This window comes from Lissotriton vulgaris, chromosome 9 (genome assembly GCF_964263255.1).
Source record: "Lissotriton vulgaris chromosome 9, aLisVul1.2, whole genome shotgun sequence".
Lineage (NCBI taxonomy): Eukaryota > Metazoa > Chordata > Amphibia > Caudata > Salamandridae > Lissotriton > Lissotriton vulgaris.
This window is the reverse complement of record NC_141697.1, coordinates 680,321,850-680,342,704: the sequence shown is the minus strand read 5'-3', so window position 1 is coordinate 680,342,704 and position 20,855 is coordinate 680,321,850.

Here is a 20,855-nt window from a genome sequence, read left to right as displayed (position 1 = left end):
GACTGGTTTAGTATTATACAGTGTTGGGATGTTGTTAGCGCTGTCTTCATCCTCAAAATTATTTTCAAGCCCTACAATAGGTTTGTAATTACAATTTAAGTCACCACCTATTATTATACTTGTCTTTACGTCTAATGAATTTAGGATGGAGTCCATTTGATCTGTTATCAAAGATTCTCTTGAAGCTGGGCCTGGTCTATTATAAACATTGTATAGGTGTAGCACCCTTCTGTCCTTTGTCGTTATTTTTATTCCAAGTATATCACATGAGCTTATATTCAATTGGGTGACCTTGATATCAAGGGTTACTTTCACCCATATTGCAAGGCACCCAAGGGCCTCCCTCTTGCTGATGGGACTGCATCTACATAAAATGTTTTGTACCCTACTCTATGTTGGACCTTTAGCGCCCAGGTCTCCTGTAGGAGGCAAATCTCGCTTATTTCAATGTACTCGTTCCACTCAGCATCACTAGCATTCCTTCCAACTCCCGCTATGTTCCATGAAATCAAATTTAATCCCACTGGGTTGTTAACCCTTGTGGATATCATTGGTTCATCTGTCGGCATAAGACTTTTATTAATGGTCTCTTTTGCAAATGGGAGCTCTCCTACCTCACTTGATGTTAGTGTTAGGGTCATTAATACATTCCCACCCGCATCCTGCTCTTTATCTTTTTCCAGTTCATCGTTGGGCACATTAATTGAGGCATTATTTTTAAGCATGAGCGCAAAATCCGTTCCGCTCGCGGATTTTGCGGATTTTCGGCAAATTGCTTTATTTTATCTATTATGGCACAAAAACGAGTGGGGCAGAGGGCAGAAGGGCACAACAACGAGTGGGACAGAGGGCAGAATGGCACAAAAACGAGTTGGGCAGAGGGCAGAAGAGCACAAAAACGAGTGGGGCAGAGGGCAAAAGGGCACAAACACGAGTGGAGCAGAGGGCAGAAAGGCACAAAAACGAGTGGTAAAGAGGGCAGAAGGGCACAAAAAATGAGAGGGTGGCAGTGATGAACCAGAGGGTGCATCACGGTCCCGCACAAAAAAACCCGCGAACACGCAAAGCGCCCCGAGAACACACAAATCGCCCCACGAACACGCAAAGCACCCCGCGAACATGCAAAAATAAAGAAATCCGCAAATTTTGTGGTTCGCGAATTCGCAAATCGCGAATTCGCAAATTTCGCCTATGCTTAATTATTTTTCTCCTCTAACTCCCTTTCTATGAATGTTACTGATATTTCCTCTGCTGGGATATCTATAGATTGTAGTCAATCAACAGCCTTCAAGGATGATAATTCTTGGTAGCTGTTGAGAGTGGGGGGGAAATAAAATTTTATCGTGGTTGTAATTTTTTCCCATACTGCCAGGTCTATAAAAGTAACCCAAGGGTAGGACGTGGATACTAGTGCCCTGTGTTGATGTTTCCTTGTGTGCTCTCAACAAGTTACAAACCATATAGGGACGTCTAAAATTTATGACAATGCAGTCACCATATATGTCCTTTGGAGAGTCCCACACCCACCCTACTCTACGTACCATTAAGATGTCATTTATTTTGTGAGGTTAAACTTTTTGAATTTAGAAAGCCAATCTGTAACTTTATTTGTGAGATTATGCCATGTTTCATTTTGTTCCCTTCTCAAGGTTGGTACCCAGCTAATATTAGGACGTAGGGACACAAAGCAGGGGGTAAGTTTAAGTTATCAGAATTAGAAGTTAGACTCCCCTCCCACCACTTTTTGCGGTTTCAATTCTCATTTGTGTTGGGATTTGCTCATCATGACTAACTTCCTTCCTTTCCGTGTATATAGTCCTAAAATCGGCTAATAATTTTGCCCCTTCTTCAACAGTTCTATTTCCGTCCCCAATTATGGTACTTAGATGGTCTATGGCCAATTTTAGCTGGTCAATTTTACTATCCATAGCCCTCATTTTAGTGCCCATACAATCGTTAATTTGAGTCTGCATGGAGTTTAAAGTGGTTTTAAGAAGGTCGACCACGGTTTGCTCCACTGCCTGAACCACTTCATTTTGTTGGCCTGGACAAAATGAGTAGTCTATCCCGGTCTGTGTTCCTACGGTCCTGCATTCGATCTCCCCATGTTCTAACTCTTTTGTGTTTCCTTTGTGTGTTCTCCCTGTTCTCCCATCTTTACATTTCTTTTCACCTACTCTTTTCTCCCTTTGTGCATTCTTAGATTTTTCTTTTGTTGCTCCCGCCTGTTTTAGGGTTCGAAGCCTTGTCGATATTCCGGGGTCGTGGTTTCATCCACCTTTGGGGACCCCTCAGCACTCAGTATTAAACAGGGCCTATTCATTTCAAGGGAAATCTCTTCACGCCACTCTAAAGGCAGACCAGGCCTATTCAGATGTTGGTGAAACTCTTCCCACTATTCTGAATGCAGCCCAGGTCAAATTATCCCAGCCCTGACTCTTCCATGAAAGGCAGAACACAACTCGACCCCCCCCCCCAGTGGCTGTCTACAGTGAATGCACATCCCCAGCCCCTGTCACTCCAAAGCCAGGCAGTCAATCCACAACTCAGCAGACGCACACAGGAAGCAAGAAAATGCCTACTTTCTAAAAGTGGTATTTTCCAAACACACAACATAAAATCATCTTTACTAAAATATGCATTTTTACATTCTGAGTTCAGACATACTAAACTCCAATTCTCTATCTTGTCTCAATGGGCAGTTATACTTGTAAGATGTTACAAAGTATCTCCTATTCTATTTTATGGGACAGCCTTTCCATAGTGAAAACTGAAATACACTGTATTTCACTATCAGGACATGGCACACACACCAGTGCATGTTCTACGTTTCACATACACTGCACCCTGCCCATAGGGGTACCTTGGGCCTACCTTAGGGGTGACTCACATGTAACAAAAGGGAAGGTTAGGGCCTGGCAATTGGGTGCACTTGCCACATCAACATGACAATAGAAACTGCGCACAGACATTGCAGTGGCAAGTCTGAGAACCCTTTGAAAGGCTGCTTGTGTGGGTGGCACAATCAGTGCTGCAGATTCACTGGCAGCCTTTGATTTACAGACCTTGGGGACATACAGTGCAAAGTACCATGGACTTATTAGTAAATCAAATAAGCCAATCCTGGAAGCACTAATCCATAAACACAATTTACACCGAGAGCATATGCACTTTAGCACTGAATAGCAGTGGTAAAGTGCATAGCGTCCTAAAACCAACAAAAACGGGAGGCCAAAAAGCAAAACGTCTGGGGTAAACCCGCTGAAAAAGCCAAGTCTAACACTCAGCATGAGAGCAAAAAAATCAGAATCACAGATTAGAGTGAGTCACTCCTAGGAATAACATGAAATACAGATGTTGGTGCAAGATCCACACATATATCAAATACTCTGAAGTGCTTTCTCCAGGCCCTACTGTTCCTCAGAGAAACATGGAGCTCAAGTCCTTATCCTTGCACAATATAGTTCTAGCACAAATGTTGGAGGGAGGGTTTGAGTATAAAAACACAAGAAGCACTGGAGTACATCAGAAAGAGGAATTGGAGGAAAAGCTTATAGCCTTTCAAGACAGGGATAATCAGTCCTGTTTAATACTGTAGGAGGTTTTAGTGCACGCTATCCTGATATCAAGCGCTTAGCCTTGTTCTTCAACTTGTCTGAAGTTCAAAGAAATCTCAAATCCTTGACTCAGGGAGATGCAGGGTGTCCAGAGTAGCTGAGCTTGGAGGAAGACGTAGAGGATGCGGATCCACTGGAACCACAGGATCATGTGAACTATAAGGAGACTGGAGCGCTTCTTGCTTCAGGCAGGGTTATTCAGGTGAGTGGGAAGGATGAAACTTGTTCTGCAGGGAGCAAGGCATGATTCGGGTTTGGGTGGGGTTTATATACCCTCTCGAGGGCTCGATGGATGTAGATATATCACGTCAAGTACAACGAGCACATGGCTGTCTGAAAGGCTCTCGAACCTTGGGGAAGCATGTGTTAGTACACTTTCTGGGATCTTACAGAATAGGAAGTGCAACTCGTTGATCGCAACCAAATAACAGGAAATAAATATATTGTTTTCGCCCAACGTGCATAGTAAAAAACAACACCAAGGCCCCAGTAACAGTGAGAGCAAGGCTTGCCATTGGATCACAGGATTCTGGGGGAAGCTTGCAGAGACTTAACGGAAAACTATGCCAAGGCCCTAGGAACAGTTAATCCATTTGTTCACAGGAAGTGAGGAATGCTTGCAGAGGTTCAAGCTTAATGGAAATTAAAGGTGCTGGGGAGTCATCGTTCATGAGGAATGCTGGGGGTGCATCAGTCATGAATAACATTGGTGCCATAAAGCTCCATGCAGTAAAGTAACATTACCCCTTGATGGCGTGGGAATACCAGCTCAGTTTACCATACTCACCTGGGCCCATAAACATACACACCTGGAACCGGTAATCCTGCTTAACTTCCTGCCTATCGGTTTTAATTTACTTTAGGACTTATGCATGTACACCATGACTTGCCAATTCTTGTCACCTGTGCTCTGAGTCCTAAGGATCAAGGGTGTTAGCATAATAGGTAGAGAATGACATTTACCTTTATAAAATAACCACAGACTCGGGTAAGTTTTATCTATGCAGAGTTTTGTGAATCAAGTTCCAAACAAGAGCTATCAAAGACTTTCGAGTAAGAAAATAATGATCAAAGCAATGATCTGTAGAGATATTACGAGATTACTTTTAGACATTGGTACCAGGGAAGGGTGAAAGAGGAAAACGGTACAAGGACATACCCCACAGATTATATTTACCTAGAATGGTGCGAAGAACAACCCTGGCAACTGGCTGAGACAAGGAAAAGGCTCCCGACTAGTCAGGTGCCAAGAGGACAGAACAGGTATCCTCAGCTAAGTGCAAAACCAGCGTCATACCCCTCTCTGCGGCTACTCTCGGACCCCGACTAGATAATCGATAATTCTTCTCCCTCAGAAAAACCCCAATTCTTCTGACAGAGTGCTCGACCAGCCCTCTGCTCTCATTTCTCCTTCAACATACGTTGGGTCAGTGACAGGTCTGTGACAAGTCGTACAATCTAACTAACTAAGCCTACCTTAGTTATACCATTTCCAGGGCATTGTACCACACCTCAGTATTGCAAATTTGTGTATTCCCTTCATTTGATTGTTCAGAAAAGTGAGTTGAGGTCATCACACCATACCAGTATGAGATCATTTAAATTCAATAAAGTTGATCAATATTCCCGCCCATAATTTACATTCCCATGGATTTTATTCTACCCAGCAATATTATTTCATTTAATATACAATGTTAAAATACATTTGCAAGTTGTCTTCCTTTTTGCAGGTCACAGGGTCATTTTCCCAGGAGCATCGCAGGCAAGATGGTCATTGGCAGGAGTTCAATGCCACGGCTTGAGGTCTCTCAGTGTTCCCGACACAGGAGCAGAGGGAATTCAATATTGCGTTACAGTCACCCTTCAGGCCTAAATACGAACTATTATTAAAGTCAAAGAGAGACACGCTAGAATGCAAAAATAAATGAATGCACTGTATATCACTTATCTCTACTCTAACCCCATTACTTTATTTTAATTATAGCATAAATAGTTAAGCAGAACATACAAGGTTTAGTTAGAACAGGAGCATGTGCATTAGTATGTGAGACATGAAGCTGCCATCTTTGGCACTAGTGCACACCTGCAAGAATTCCCACCCAAAGCATAGATGAGTCACACCACGTAGATGTGGCAGACACATGCGCAGTATAGTTCCTGCGTTTTCGGCGGCCACATTAAGTCACTCAAGATACTGTTAGTAAAAGCACATTGTCAAGCTTCCCCTAAATGATAGAAATGTCGTGTAATGCAAGTTTTAGTATTCACAAAACATGTTGGTTGAAAGTTTACATGCTATTTCGAGAGGATTGAATCCGAGCAAGTTTCTTTACGTATTAAACCTTGCTCCATCAATCCTCTCCTTGATGGTATTCTATACCATCACTAATTACGGAACCAGACACCAACTTTAGCAGTTTCCCAATTCAATTTGTTCTATTGCTTTAGAATTTTTTCTTTCCTTATTTCTTTGGAAAGCCCTCATTCATTTGTAAATATCCCCTATCATCTCTTCAAGCTGAATTTCATCAAATTTTCTTTTCTTTCTTTTCTCGTTTACTGCATAACACTTTCTATTTCTGCAGCATTTCCACCAAATCATTATTACCAATATCAGCAGGGCTATTCTCATTTTTGCCACCAGTATTCTACCTACAATACTTTTTCCTACATTAGAAAACCAACTCAACAAAAATGGTTCAGCACACCATACAATATATAGTGACAGTATTAATGAGGTTAATAATATCAACAAGCCATGGAGTTTTCTTTTCTTGTTTTATTCCAAATCTTCACATACAAGTAGCCTTGTATGTGAAGATTTGGAATAAAACAAGAAAAGAAAACTCCATGGCTTATTGATATTATTAACCTCATTAATACTGTCACTATATATTGTATGGTGTGCTGAACCATTTTTGTTGAATTGTACACAGTGCTTTTGGCATTGACTTTGGAGGCCTAGGGGTATGTGGCCTCAGGTTTTTGGCACCCACAGATATAACTAGACCAAGTTATATTGGATAGAGTGCAGTCATATGTCTTACCCTGTACCCCTGTTCTAGTATCACTAATTAGAAAACCAACTACCTACAGAGGAGAGACCATTAGTTAGTCTCTTCCATGCGCTATCAACCTCCAGTGGTTTCAATTCTTCTTCCAAATGTGTAATATTCTTTACATGCCTCCTATTTCGACACTTTTGTCAGGTATGTAAGTGCAACAATGTTACGCCTTTAGCATTCTACAGACTCCGCCCTCTTTTGCCAATAATATATCAAGAGCAAGTCGATTTTGCAAAACCATTGATCTTACCACAACTAATTCGGTGTTGATCAATAAGAATCCACCAGCATTGTCAGTCAATAAGCGATCCACCACTGTCATAAATTTACAAATTCTTTGTGTATTCAGAACCACTCTCACTGAAGGTATATATGCACTAAATATGTCCCCTACAATTTCAGAAAATCTAGCTCTTTTATTTCTTGTTCGTCCATTATTCTCTTCATTGCTTCCAGTGCTTCTTTTTACATGGTATACTTTTGGGAATACTATTCCGAAAAAGCAACTCCCATACCAATGATCAGGCAATCTAAAATATGGCTTGTTCCCACAAATATAATAGATTCCAGGAAACACTGCATCAGTTCCCCTCTTTTAGTCCCCAACCCCCAATTATCAAGAAATTGTGTTCGCATTCACTGGAACCAATGAAAATATTGTTATACGCTGTTTTAAACCTATGGACACAGATTTTCCCCTTCTTTTCAAAGTCCAGAGACATAGTTACATGAGTCTTGCCAGTTACAATAAATTCTTCCCTTTCAGCCCATTTCGGTATCTGGGGTTTCGATTCAGCGGCCTTTCTATGGAAATCCTGTCTCCTTTTCTCTACTAAATTCTAAGCATGGGCGGAAAATCCGTTCTGCTCGCGGATTTTGCGGATTTTCGGTAAATTCGCAAACCACGAACGCTCGCGAATTTACCAAAAATCCACAAATTCGCACGCAGCGGATTTTTTTTCTTGGTGATACAATTTTGCGGCGTGCGGCGTTCACTTACCGTCATTCAGCGTTTGCCGAGTTGTTTTTCTCGATATTTTGCGAGTGCTGCGCCATTTTGGATCTTGCTGCGGGATCCCGCGGGAGTTTGGCGACGCATCGCGAGAGTTCGCAATTGCGAACATGTAGGTGCGGCGGGCAGCAACAATCTCGCACTCACAAAATTACAAAATTTGCAATTCTGCACAAGAAATCCACTAGCAAGCAGCATAGACCTTCTGAAAATGATGATTTTTATCAGAATAACTCCTCAGGTTGACATTTGCCTGCACTTTTTTTGATTTTAGGCCTTTTGACTTTCTTTGGATCACTTTTGGATTAGAAATCAACTTTCACAAGTAAGTTTGTTTAGGGAAATTACAGTTGCTGTTCTGCAGAAAAACGAGTTTTGCAAAAGTGAAAGCAATCAGCAGGTGCAAAAGTTCACTCATCATTAGTAACCATTCGCTGTAGTATTTCCTGAGGGGCCCCTCCAGAGTTCAGTTGCCTATGTTTGTTTGGGGCATTACAGTTGCTGTTCTGCAGAAAAACGAGTTTTACAAAACTGAAAGCACTCATCAGGTGCAAAAGTTCAAACTCATCATTAGTAATAGTAACCATTCCCTGTAGTGCTTCCTGACTGGGGCCCCTCCAGAGTTCAGTTGCTAGTTGCAACAATTCTATGACCCTGCTCTGACCCTCACAGCAGGCTCATAGAATAGCTACAAGTAGGCCACAAAGGTCCTGGAAAAAAAATTGCACTGCAACAGAAAGCAAATTACAGATAAGGAAGCAGGTGCCAGACTGGAATTTTAAAACAGTGACACAATAATAAATCAATCCCAAATTAATTCATGTCAGTTGAAGCAGGGCAGGTGTGCTTGCTTTCCCCCCCCCATAATCTACAGTGATGATGAACCAGAGGGTGGCATTGATGTACCAGAGGGTGGCATGGGTGAAACAGAGGGTGGCAGTGGTGAAACAGAGGGTGCTGGGAACCTGTGATGATGAACCAGACGTAGAAACAACATAGTCGCGACCGTTGCGAGCCGACAAGTAAGTTCGCAATTGCGAACTGGTACAAAACCCTCGCGAACTGGCAGAAACCCTTGCGAACACAAAAAAAAAAATCCGCAAATTCGCGAGACTTCGCGTATTTTGCGGATTGCGAGTTCGCAAATACGCAAATTCGCGAACGCCAGATTCGCAAAATTCGCCCATGCTTACTAAATTCAAAAATACTTTCTCTTTTTCATATAATTTACATGTAAGATTATCTTCGCATGCTTCTGCTATATCTATTTCTTTCATTGTTAGAAAAAATTCACCGAAAAATTGTGCATCTTTAGAGCTAAGGACAGGGTTCATGTTTCTGCGTATAGGAATTTCAGGAAAAATTACATCTATGTTAGAATAATAATATTGTAACTTTTCAGTTCTGTAAAATAAACTAGTTAAAATACTACATGAAATACAATATGTTAGTGGTAAATGATGATACGCTCCTCCTTCTGCTACCGACGTGGGCAATTTCATGCACACATAGCAATCACTAACTTCCATAGTTTCTACATGATGTACTAAAAGATTGGCAAAAACATTCATATCTGTCTCATTTCTATTTATACTGTGGTGTAATTCTATCTCATCTGGTGCTTCGAATTATACTCTGCTTTGTTTAAAATTAGCTACCTTTCCATGTGCACTAGTCTAATTCTGTCTATTCTCACTCATTAAATAAGGTATAGCTATTGTCAGTCCTAACCATGCAATGCGTACATTCAATATACTACATATGCATATTCTACAGCATGTATTTATACAATTTCTTTTCGGTTTTCCAGCAACTCTATTATCAGCCATTTCTGACTAAGGAGACTTAACCCCTCTTTCTAACTTTCACACAGACTATAACCTGTGAAGTTAATTTCAAGTTGGACTCACTTCTTCATCAATTTGATCAGCAATTAATTCATAACCACTTTCATCACTGATTTCACATTTTTCAAAATCTTCGAGAACCACGTACGTCTATTCAGGACTCTTGAATTTATTATTCAGTCTTTTTAATCGTGGACTTCTCCTTCTGAGTTTTTCTGTGGATTGTCCAACTGACTTGTTACTTCCTCTACTTGATCAGGTTCCTCATTTATTGTTTTAAGGCGATATTTCAGTCTTTTAATGAAACCTGGCCAAGTATCACCCTTTCTCAGTCTTTTAGCTGGCACTTTGCTTTTATTTTACTCAAGTGTCCTTTTATTTTCATTAACTGGTGGCACACTTTGATTTTTGTCGTCTTTTGAATTCCTCTCTATCTGACCTTGTACAGGGCTTATTACTTTTGTCGTTTCTGCCTAGATGGGTTCTTCTACACTAATTTGACCCTGTTCAGGAGTTTGCTGGAATTGTTTTTGACTTTGACTTTGTTCTTCTTCTTCCTGAACTTGTTTATCAATACCTGTCTGGTCCTGCTCAGGTCTTTCTTTTTCTTGTTTGTCTTCTGCCTGAGCATTTTCTTTAGTGCCTATCTGTCCCTCCTCAGACTCTGGAGTTTTGGTGAGAGTTTGGTCAGTCTGAGTATATTGCTCTTTCCTTATCAGGTCCTCCTCAGAATTACTATTGGCTTTGATTTCTGTATTCTGAGTGCGTTCTTCTATTCCTGACTCGTCCTCACTATCACTCTGTCTATCTAAATATGTTTGTCTTCTTGTTCTCACATTTATTTCAGGTATGTCGACTATGGGTATCCATTCATCCTGACTGGTGCTAGGTTGTTCCTCATCAGCTACTTCAGGATCGATTTCTTGGGACCCTTCAGCTGTACAACCTTCAGCCTCTGCTTCGTCAGGGTCAGTCACCCTTTTAGTATGGCTGGCATGAATCCAATTTGGTATGCCTTCGCATTTTACAGCTGTGGTGGTAACCAGTATTACTTGATGTGGTTTTCCCAAACTTCGTGCTAGGCACAACTCTCGAGTGTGATCTTTCATCACTACCCAATCGCCTGGATGCAAGTCATGTGCTGGAGTCGATTGTCTGGCCACAGCATCTTCCCCAACCTGGTGAGAGATAGAACGCACTTGGTCAGCCACCTCTTTGCAGTACTCCAATACCAAATCATCAGATATATTTATCAGCTTGTGTCCTGGTACCAACACCTGCCTCATTGCTCTTCACATGAGTATCCCATGGGGACTCAACCCTGTATTTTTGTCTGGAATGCTTCTGGGTCCCATTAGAACAAGAGATAAAGCATCAGGCCACTCTAATCGAGTGGATTCACACATCTATACCAATCTTGACTTGATTGTGCCATTTAGTTGTTCTACCACTCCAGAAGCCTTTAGGCGGTATGCACAGTGCAGCTTTTGCTCAGTTTTAAATGCTTCACAAATTATTCGAATTATTTAATTATTAAAATGAGACCCTCGGTCTGATTCAATCGTTACTGGAAAACCAAACCTAGGAATGAGTTTGGTTACAGTTAAGCTGTCATTCCTTCTGGTCAGGTAAGCCTCCACCCATTTGGAAAACAGGCAGACAATGACAAGGACATACTTTAATCCTGGACAAGCAGGTAACTGAATGAAATCAACTTGTAGTCTTGTAAATGGGCCTACTGCCTTTCTAATTTTCCCTGGGCAAACTACAGTTTTCCTACCAGAATTCATTTGTTGACAAATTAAGCATCTCTGGCAAAGACTCTCTGCTACATTTCTAAACTTCGTGCTAAGCCAATCCTGTCTGAACAGTCTTATCATCATACTCGAGGGAAGGAGGTACCTGAACGAGGAGGAGGAGCCCGCCCTGCCTGAGTTTGCCACAGCTCTGCTCTGTCCCGCCCAGAGGCCGTTTCCAACCGGAGCGGCGAACTCTGATTTGGAGCCGGAGTTGCCGGAGCTGGAGTTGCCATAGCCAGGAACAAGAGTCGGGTTTGAGCCGGGTTGCGCTTGGAGCTAGGGGGGTGAGTAAAGGCGAGTCGCGCTGGTGTCGTGGCGTGCGGTGCGGTGTGGCTGTTCCTGCCCTTGCGCCTTGCCTGCCATTTACCGCTGCGTCCCGCTCATCGTTCCCCATTGCTCCTCGCTCCCCTGCTCCCCCACCCCTGTTCCCCCTCTCTCCCCACTCTTGACCTCCATCCCGACCCTGGCTCTCACCCTCACCTTGCCGTCCACCTGCCATTTGTGGCGACAAGTGGAAATGAAGTGGTGATTGAGTGCAGGGGTTGAGTTAAGTGGCGGCTCCCCAGCACCGCCGGCAGTGTTGCCCACACTCCTCCACAGAGAGTGCTGAAGGACTCGCCTTGGCCCCTGCGTGGCTCCAGAGTGGTTCTTGCGGCTTTTCTCGGCGGTTCCCAAGCGGCGAGCGGGAGTGGTGCACTGTGGTGTGGTCTGTTCCCCAATCATTTCTGCGGCACCAATCTTTCATTTCTCCCTCACGCCCTGAGAGACCACATATAACTGCATAGTTACTGCAACAACCTTAGCTGCCACTACCGCCGGCTCCAGACCACCGGTATTGTAAGGCACAGGAAAGCACAGGAAAGCAAAGGTGAGCAGAGTAAACCTGCTGCTAACAGTATTAAAAGAGCAGTGGCAGGGACGGCCGGAAAACTGAGGTGTCTTCAGCAGCCGCAACAGCCGCAGTGAGGACAACGAGGGTCCGAGCAGCAGTACCCCCAGCTTGCCGTCCTCCACCACACACCGCGTAGCAAACTGAGGTGGGAATACGGGGCAACTGGGGGTAGTAGGAGTGAACAAAAAACAGACTGGAAATCTCTGCCCCTGCCCCCTTCTGGTTTGCACCTTCAGAGAGAGGCGCTGTGAGGAGCGTTGTGGAGCTGAGGATCCGTGATGCTGTGAGGCTGTGTGGCAGCCTTCTCTAGCCACTTGCTCCACCATCTTGCTCTACTAGCCAGGTGGCACAACCATTAGGAATCAAGACAGTCAGATAGGCAGACGGAAAGACCAAATTTGGAGAATCCCTACCAGAGCCCTAACCAGGACACCCTAAGCGATACCTAAAAGTGCTGAGGTGCGTGGCGAGGTGAGCACTGGACTTTCCCCAGCTCACTCCTCATCTCACTCAGGAAAAACTTCCTCAGCACCTTAAAGAACTGAGTTAGTGGAGCAGGTACGGAGTTCTTGTATCGTGGGAGCCACCGGAAGCTGCAAGAAGCTCCGGCAAGCGACCCAAACACCAAAACTCGTCAAGCAACCCCCTCCCCAAGAGACACTGACCAAGCAAACAATCACAGATCACTAGGTGAAAGGGCATCAAATGCAACATGAGGTCGGGAAGGACAAGAGGTGGGGAGAAAAAAGACCAACATTTGTTAGCTAACTCCAAAAAAGATGCGGAAAAGGAAAGCACCCCGGTGTTGACCGCGGAGGAAACCAACAGCCTACCTGGCTCCTCGCAGGGAGGAGTGATCCAAACAGAACCAACGCAAATAAACTGCAACGAGCAGAACACGTTTGAAGTTTCATCAACGATCAGCGCAGGGACCCCAGAAAAGACAAGGACCGAGCCTATCACCAGCAAAAAATTTGACGAGTCAGCCCCACATGTAGCTCTCGAACGTGGAAAGAAAGGCACTCCACCGGTACCATCCAGGCATCATTCATGCCCGAATAGCAGTAAACGGGCACTGATTTCTTAAAAGTGGCGACAAAAACCATCAAGACTAAACAGGATCAGACTGAACTAGAACGCCCTGAATATTACAAAATCAGCAAAGATACCTCTGACACCCAAAGTGAAGTCGCCACAAAGCCTCTCCGGAAGAGAAGCAGCGGCGAGAGCCAAAATCATGAAATAGAGGATTTTCGGGAAACGGGATCAGGCCACCAAAATGTGGCAAACAGTCAAGTCCACACAACCAAAAGTCCTCTAGATAGGGGACAAAGCCACAAAACCAAAGCCACAGAGGCATTAATACACTACCATTATCACCCACTCATTTCAGAATCTCATTTGCAGCAGGAAAAGCAAACAGCACTTAGCCACCACTGCAGCAATGAGATGGTTCCAACACATGAGACAAGTTTAAACATCCTCAGTCCATTTGTAAACAAACATATACCTATGCTTATAGACGACATGGACCTTTTTGAAATAAATAACAAGAAGCAATACCAACACACTACGCCTCAACACCTATTGGCAACAGTGTATCAAAGGGGCCAGGATCTCCCATTTTTTAACCAATATGATGACATGTCCTTCGATTTTAAAAATGCTGAAAATTCCCCCACTGTGCCATATTCACAAAAAAGGGAAAAATCAAGTGAGATTCGAATTCACTGAATTTACTGTCTCCGGACCTCCAATTATCACAGGAGGAGAAAGCTAGATCACCACAGACAATAGCCTGGATGCACTTGTTAAATACCCTGGACACCATTGGTAAAGCTATGATCTATCACGCTGACAAGTTAGACACCCAAGTGGATCTCTTAAACATCTTAGCCACCCATGTACAGGATGTTGAATAAAAGTTGCGACATGATCATGAGGGTGCGGGAAGACCAAGAAACCACTTTTCAAACACGTCATTGCCATTGCACTCAAATAATAGATCAATTAGCTGTAGTCCCAGGCTTAATGTCCGAATTATTGGGGGTCTCCAGGGACACCGCATTAAAGACCAATCCACCGGTCAACAAAGTGAAAGAAACACTGAGGGAAGAGGAACCGGCTTGTCCTAGCACCCTAAAGGAGCAAATTGCAGAAGTACTGGAGTCCAACCTAGCCCAAACACCGGGAAACAGCAGTCATAAGCAACCCAGGCCCCCCGGCCACTCCATCAAATGATCATAGTACCAAGTCACCAAAAAGAACAGCCCCACTATCCAAGCAGGTAAGAAAACGCTTGAGAAAGGCCAAAAAGGGGGAAAAAACAAAGACAGGCACAGTACGCATCCAACATCACGAAGACGCAAGACGCGACTCAAAGTGAAGTTGAGACAATATCTAAAAACTTAGAGGGTGTCAGCCTAGAAGTTGAAACTTCACCATCCACTAACAAGATCTCTATCTCAAAAAGTCAAATCAAACCCATAACAGGACACTCACAGTCACCAAACGTATACAGCATATTCAAGCCCATAAAAAAAGAAAAGAAACGGCACACATGAACCCAGGTCACACAAACCATAAAAGCCTCCACCACAATGGGGCTTAATACGTCAGAAGTAACCTCAACCACTGCAAAGGATTCCATCCCGCACAAGGAGAGCGACGACATGGTCAGGACCAATCATAAAATAACAACCAATCACCGCAGGGGAAGTGGCGCAGCAACAATTCTAAAGTATAATGACACATACAACCAAAATAGTACATCTAATGATCAAAATGTTCATAATCACGATCCGATCATTCCAGGACAAATCACGGAGGAGAAACAAATCGGAAACAGTGTGGAAATTGAACAGTGACCGGTCTCGCCTGACCTCATCATTAACTATAAAAAGTTGGATTTTATCCCCCACTACGTCTCAAGGGGAACCTACGATATTCTTAATAGAATTGTATTACTAAAACTATTTGAAGCACTTCCTTCCTTGAGTCAGATCAACACCAGCAACCTAGAAAGCATAGATTTAAAGCTTAATCCCTACCCAAAGGGCCACAAAATCACCACAGCTACTTTCACTGATAATCCTACCATCGAGCAGATCTGGCGGCAGCAGGAGTCATTTGCAAAATGGGGCATAGAAATAAAAAAGCAGTCTCCTGCCCGTTACCCAAGTCCGCTACAACTATCAAACCCCCCAGAGAGTATGCTGAGAGGCGCGAAAGGCCTGGATGAACACAGTACAACAAGAGCACAATCCAAACCGGAAGGAAAATCACCATCACGTTTGCTCACCCTGAAGCAAACAAGCATACTGGTCATAGGCAGACAAACATAACGGAACCATCAACAGAATGGCATGAATAAATTCAACCAGAGGAATAAAACCAGACAAAGACCATATCATTTGTTCCTGGAACGTCCATGGCCTAACCCCAAAACTAAAAGATCCCGACTTCATGGAATTCATTCAACAGTATGACCTTCTTCTTTTTCAAGAGACGTGCCAGATAAACCCCTCACTAATGGTGGGATATAAAGAATATCTAATTCCGGCAAAAAGAGAATCGAAACACGGAAGAGCAAAAGGGGGCCTTCCCATCTTTGTCGCGACATACATCTCATGGCAAGTTTCAGAAGTAGACCTCGACTCAGCTTGGATGTTATGTCTCAAACTAGAGGCCGCACCCTCTTTTAGCCTGCTAATATTGAATGTCTACATCCATCCATCACAGAAACAAAAGAGAGCATGTATCGAGACCTTATCAGCAACACTAGCTACCCTTAAACTTGCCCACCCTCAGGCCAATATCATACTGTCAGGAGATTTCAACATGATCTACTACAAGTCCGCAAAAAAAGATCAACAGGCCACACTCGACCTAGCAAGCGAGGTAATAGTCACTGTAATAGATGCGCATCCCTGCTGGAGGAACAGTCTATGTGCATATTAAACGGACAAGTCTCGCCGGGGTGTCTCCCAACATACACCAGAGTCACGCAAAAAACAGGATCTACCATTGATTATACATTAACAGATCACAACATCCCCTCACACATCTCACATTTCCAAATAATAGAAAGAACAGAAAGTGACCATTATCCTCAAACCTTCTCCTTGCACATTAGCATGGCAATTCCAATACCAGACAAAGCAATGTCCCAACAAACACAATGTTACAACCTGAAACGACTCACTTGGAAAAGGGAAAATATAGGTGATATCATGGCCACATGCACTGCCCTCCTGGAAAACTTTAAGGTCGAACCATCATGTATAACGGCCTGGGTATCCTTCACACATGAGCTAAATATGGAATTCAGAAGAAAGGACATCGGCCACAAAGTAGGAAGGTCAGCGGAGTAAGCGTGGTTTAATAATAACTTAAGGAAACAAAAAAAACAACTGAATAAACATTTAAGACAACTACAACTTGAGGTTCAGACCCTTCACAGGGCATTCTCTCCCTAATATCAAAATTAAGGAAAAACTTAAAAAGGGACATCAAGGTGGCTAAGAAAAACTATAGTGAACTGCTTTGGGCAAAACTCCATCATGCCACCAAACAAAGAGACTCCAAGCGCTTCTGGGATGTCATTAAGCAGATATCAAACGGCAAGATCGCCATTTTAACTCAGAAATAATGGAGGATGCCTGGAGAGCATACATCGAACATACATACAATGCCTTTCCACCCACCGATATTGCAGATTACGGAGTCTCAAATGTAGGAATATTGCATGACACAGCAAAGACAGAACACCCTGATGTTACCCTGGAGATCGCACAAGAGCAGGTTCTAAACATCACAAAAAATCTAGGGCCTGAAGGAGCTCCAGGGCCCAAAGGTTTGCCAAACACTTTATTCCGGCACGACCCCCCGTTCTGGTCAGGTATTCTTACTGTGCTCTTCTCACACGCGCTAACATCAGGAACAACCCCTGACTCCTGGCGAGGAAGCATCTTCAACCCTATATATAAATCAGGCTCACGCTCGGACCCCAGCAATTATAGAATGATTGCACTAATTGACGTTGAGGGTAAGATTTATGCTTCGAACCTGTTGGCAGATCTAGAAGAATGGGTGAGCCGTACAAATCTAATGCCAAATACACAAACCGGATTTCGGGCTGGATTGTGCACCCTCACAAACATCTTAGCGGTTACTCTTCTAGCGAAACAAGCGCATGCAAAATCACGGACTCTGCACGTGTGCTTCATCGACCTTAAAGCAGTGCTCGATAAAGTACCAAGAGCAAGGTTAACTGCCAAAATGCAAAATTGGGTGTTACAAACCAAACTTCTGGCGGCGATAATGAACCTTTATAAAAAAAGTGAGTACAAGAAAAGAAAGGAAACGGACGCAGTATAACAAGCAAGATTCCAACAACAAATGGACTAAAACAGGGGTGTGTGTCGGCCCCCTGCCTTTTTAACATCTATACTGCTGACCTTGAGAAACATCTCCAACAAGTTCAAACCGACCCCCCTAAATTGGGCAACACGCCAATCACTAGCCTTCAATATGCAGATAACATTGTTCTCCTTTCTCAAACACCTATAGGCCTGCAGCGATCAATGGGCCAACTAGGAGCATACATGCTCACAGCCCAATTAACAATAAATCACAAGAAAACAAAGGTGCTATGTTTTTCCAAACATCGGAAAACAGGGTCAAAAGGTAAATTCATCTGGAATCTAGATGGCAAACCAATATCCCAGGTGAATTCATACAAATACCTTGGGTTTCAACTCGAACACAACCTCAACTTTAGCAACCAGTTGAACCAAGGAAAAATTAAGGCAAAACAACTCCACTATGCCTTTAAAATTCTGAAGAGGAAGTTAAAAGGCTGCTCAACGGGTCACCTGTTAAAGGTAATTGCAGCAAAATTCATTCCAACTATTTCTTATGGCTCAGAACTGATGAATACAAAAGATGCAGCCGCTTTAAACCAAGCCCAGTCAAGTCTCTTTAAGAATCTATTTTCAATTCCACAATACATCTCTCAGCCACAGATTCGATTGGAATACTGGTTTAAAAACCAGAAACCAGCCCGACAAGGAGTGGTGGTCAAATATTACTGGCGGATGAGGCAAGCAGAAGAAAACACCTTAGCCCACTCTTGCTGGGCAGAAATTGAACAGCAAGCGAGACAAAATAATTCCATCATGAGCATACTAAAAGAATCACTTGCAGACCTACACCTTGAAGAGGCCTGGCATACAATCACCTCCCATTCCGTGTTCAAAAAAGTGGCGAACAGGGCAGCGAAACAAATGTCTTTGTTAATGGATAAAACTGCATTTGCAACAAAAAAAATGCATGGGTAGTGATTCAATTGTATCAGACGCTGAAACCACAACATTACTTGTCAGAACACTTCTCACACCATAAAAAGCACTACCTGACGATTCTACGGTCGGAGCACTTCCCCACGAAGGATCTGACCCCGAAATGGAAACGCACATGGCCGACGAAAGAATGCAGACTGTGCGGACAGGGAGATGAGACACTACTTCACCTCCTATGCATCTGCCCCTCGCTTTTAGAAAGCCGTAAAATCATCCTTTGTGAGTTTTTTAGGAAAAAACAATTAAGGACATGCAGAGCTGCTGTCATAGAAAGTCTGGGAGGCCTGTCAGTGCAACGGTGCTGCAAAGCTATTACGTTTTTGGAAATGGCAGCCAAAGAACTAGATAAATCACAAGAATTAACGTGAGTGGCCCTCACAAGACAGACTGACTGGACCTCACCTTTTCATGCACTAATTTTTGAATGTTTCTCAACGAAATATCCTAGCACTTTCATACCGCACTGATTATAAACATAACATTTCTTATTTTAAATGTTAACGGGGATTGCGTAATGACAACAGTGTTTTTTACCTCTTTGCATCGTTCAAATCATTGCTTTTAATTACTGTGTATAACGTGTTTTTACAATATTTTACGATTTTTTAAAGAAATCAAATAGAAGTATCATTGACTGACTGACTTATCACATCTCTGCCTATGTATGTGTCCCCATGAAACATCCTGGCCATAGGTGCAAGCATACAGTCAGGTAACACTGGTCTTCCATCTAAATAAATGATGACACTATCTTCAGCCCTTCTCTGACAACCTATTTTTGTTAGGAATTAGAAACCTTGACGTGTGGGATTGGTGCAGAAATTCCGGTATTTAGCCCCTATCCCTAACCACTGTATTCTTTGCATTTATTGACACTCCCTAGCGCGAGTAAAGAGGCGCGTCGGAACGTAGCCGATGCTTGGTTTACTGTTCCAGTACCACGCCCCCTTTCTACTTCCTGATTCCTGATCGCGTCCTCCATGGCGTGTTGCAGCTCCCTCTGGGCGTTCGTGGAGAAAATTCCTTCCTGCATCTTGCTGCCGTCCCTTGCAGCAGTGTCCCGCTTTCCTTGTGCTCAGTGAGAACGTTCTTGCCGGTGTTCGGCATTTCTCTGTTACCGCGCTCGAGCAAGCTTTGGTTGTTTCCTTACCTTTCCTCGCGCATTTTGCAGGCCTTCTGCTCGGCTCATTTCTTTAGCCTCCAGCTTTGCGGCTCTAAGCAACCTTTATTTTCCCTTTTATATTTGATACCTTCTGAGAGTGAGCGCTCGGCCCTGGTTGTCCCTCCTCCTGAGTGTGTTACTGCTCCACTGTTCAGAACCCTACACAGGCGGTAGGAACACCTCACTCCATATCTTGTTTTCCTTTGTGTGTGTGGTGTGCGAGTCCTTCGTGAGTTCTGTCCTTCCTGGCCTGTTATTTTGGGTCTCCTGATTTCCCCTCTTCACAGAACTCATCTATACGGCGATCACGACCTTCATTTGGGGTAAGAATACCTGGTACAACCACGCATGTCAATGTTTTAAGGGTTACAGTTATATCTAGCTAAGAGTGTATGTTATAGTGCATCCTGGTTTTGTTTCCTAGCCTGGACCACCACCTGAGACCCTTCCCTCCTGCAAGCTGACCCCCTCGTATGAGGAGAGTGGTGGACACTCCTTGGGTTTTTCCCTCATACTTTTAGGGGACAGTAGAAAGAAGTGTGTTTCATATCGCATTCTTGCTTCTGTGTCCTGGAGGTGGAGGGATTCTTCTTCGTTCCCGTGGAAGTTGGTCAATTTGTTAACAATTTTCTCCCATTCTTCCTTTTCTTTGGGTTCTGCTTCATTTTGTAAATCTCTCACTTTCTCCCATGTTCTTAAGCCCTCTAGCAGCATAAGTTAGCAGCTGATTCCATATGCATCGATTTTCTCGTTTACTGCCATTTTGTATTTGGCACAATGTTGGGCCACCTGGCCAGCATAACGATTAAAGGCTGTTACTTTGTCATGTCCAGATTGGTGAGCAGCACACTTGACAACACCCACATCTTTTGGCAATTGAATTGCTTCAAGTAATTCTTTTACAAATTGTCCATTTTTAATAGGGGTTCCTTAAGAAGTCATGAACTCCCTTTGCAACCAGAGTTGGCCAAAGTCATGCACAACCCCGTAACCATACTGAATATCAGTGTAAATGGTTACTTTCCAATTTTTCCCAATTTTGCAAGCTTTAATTAAAGCAATCAATTTGGCTACTTGTGCAGACCTGACTCCTGGTAAA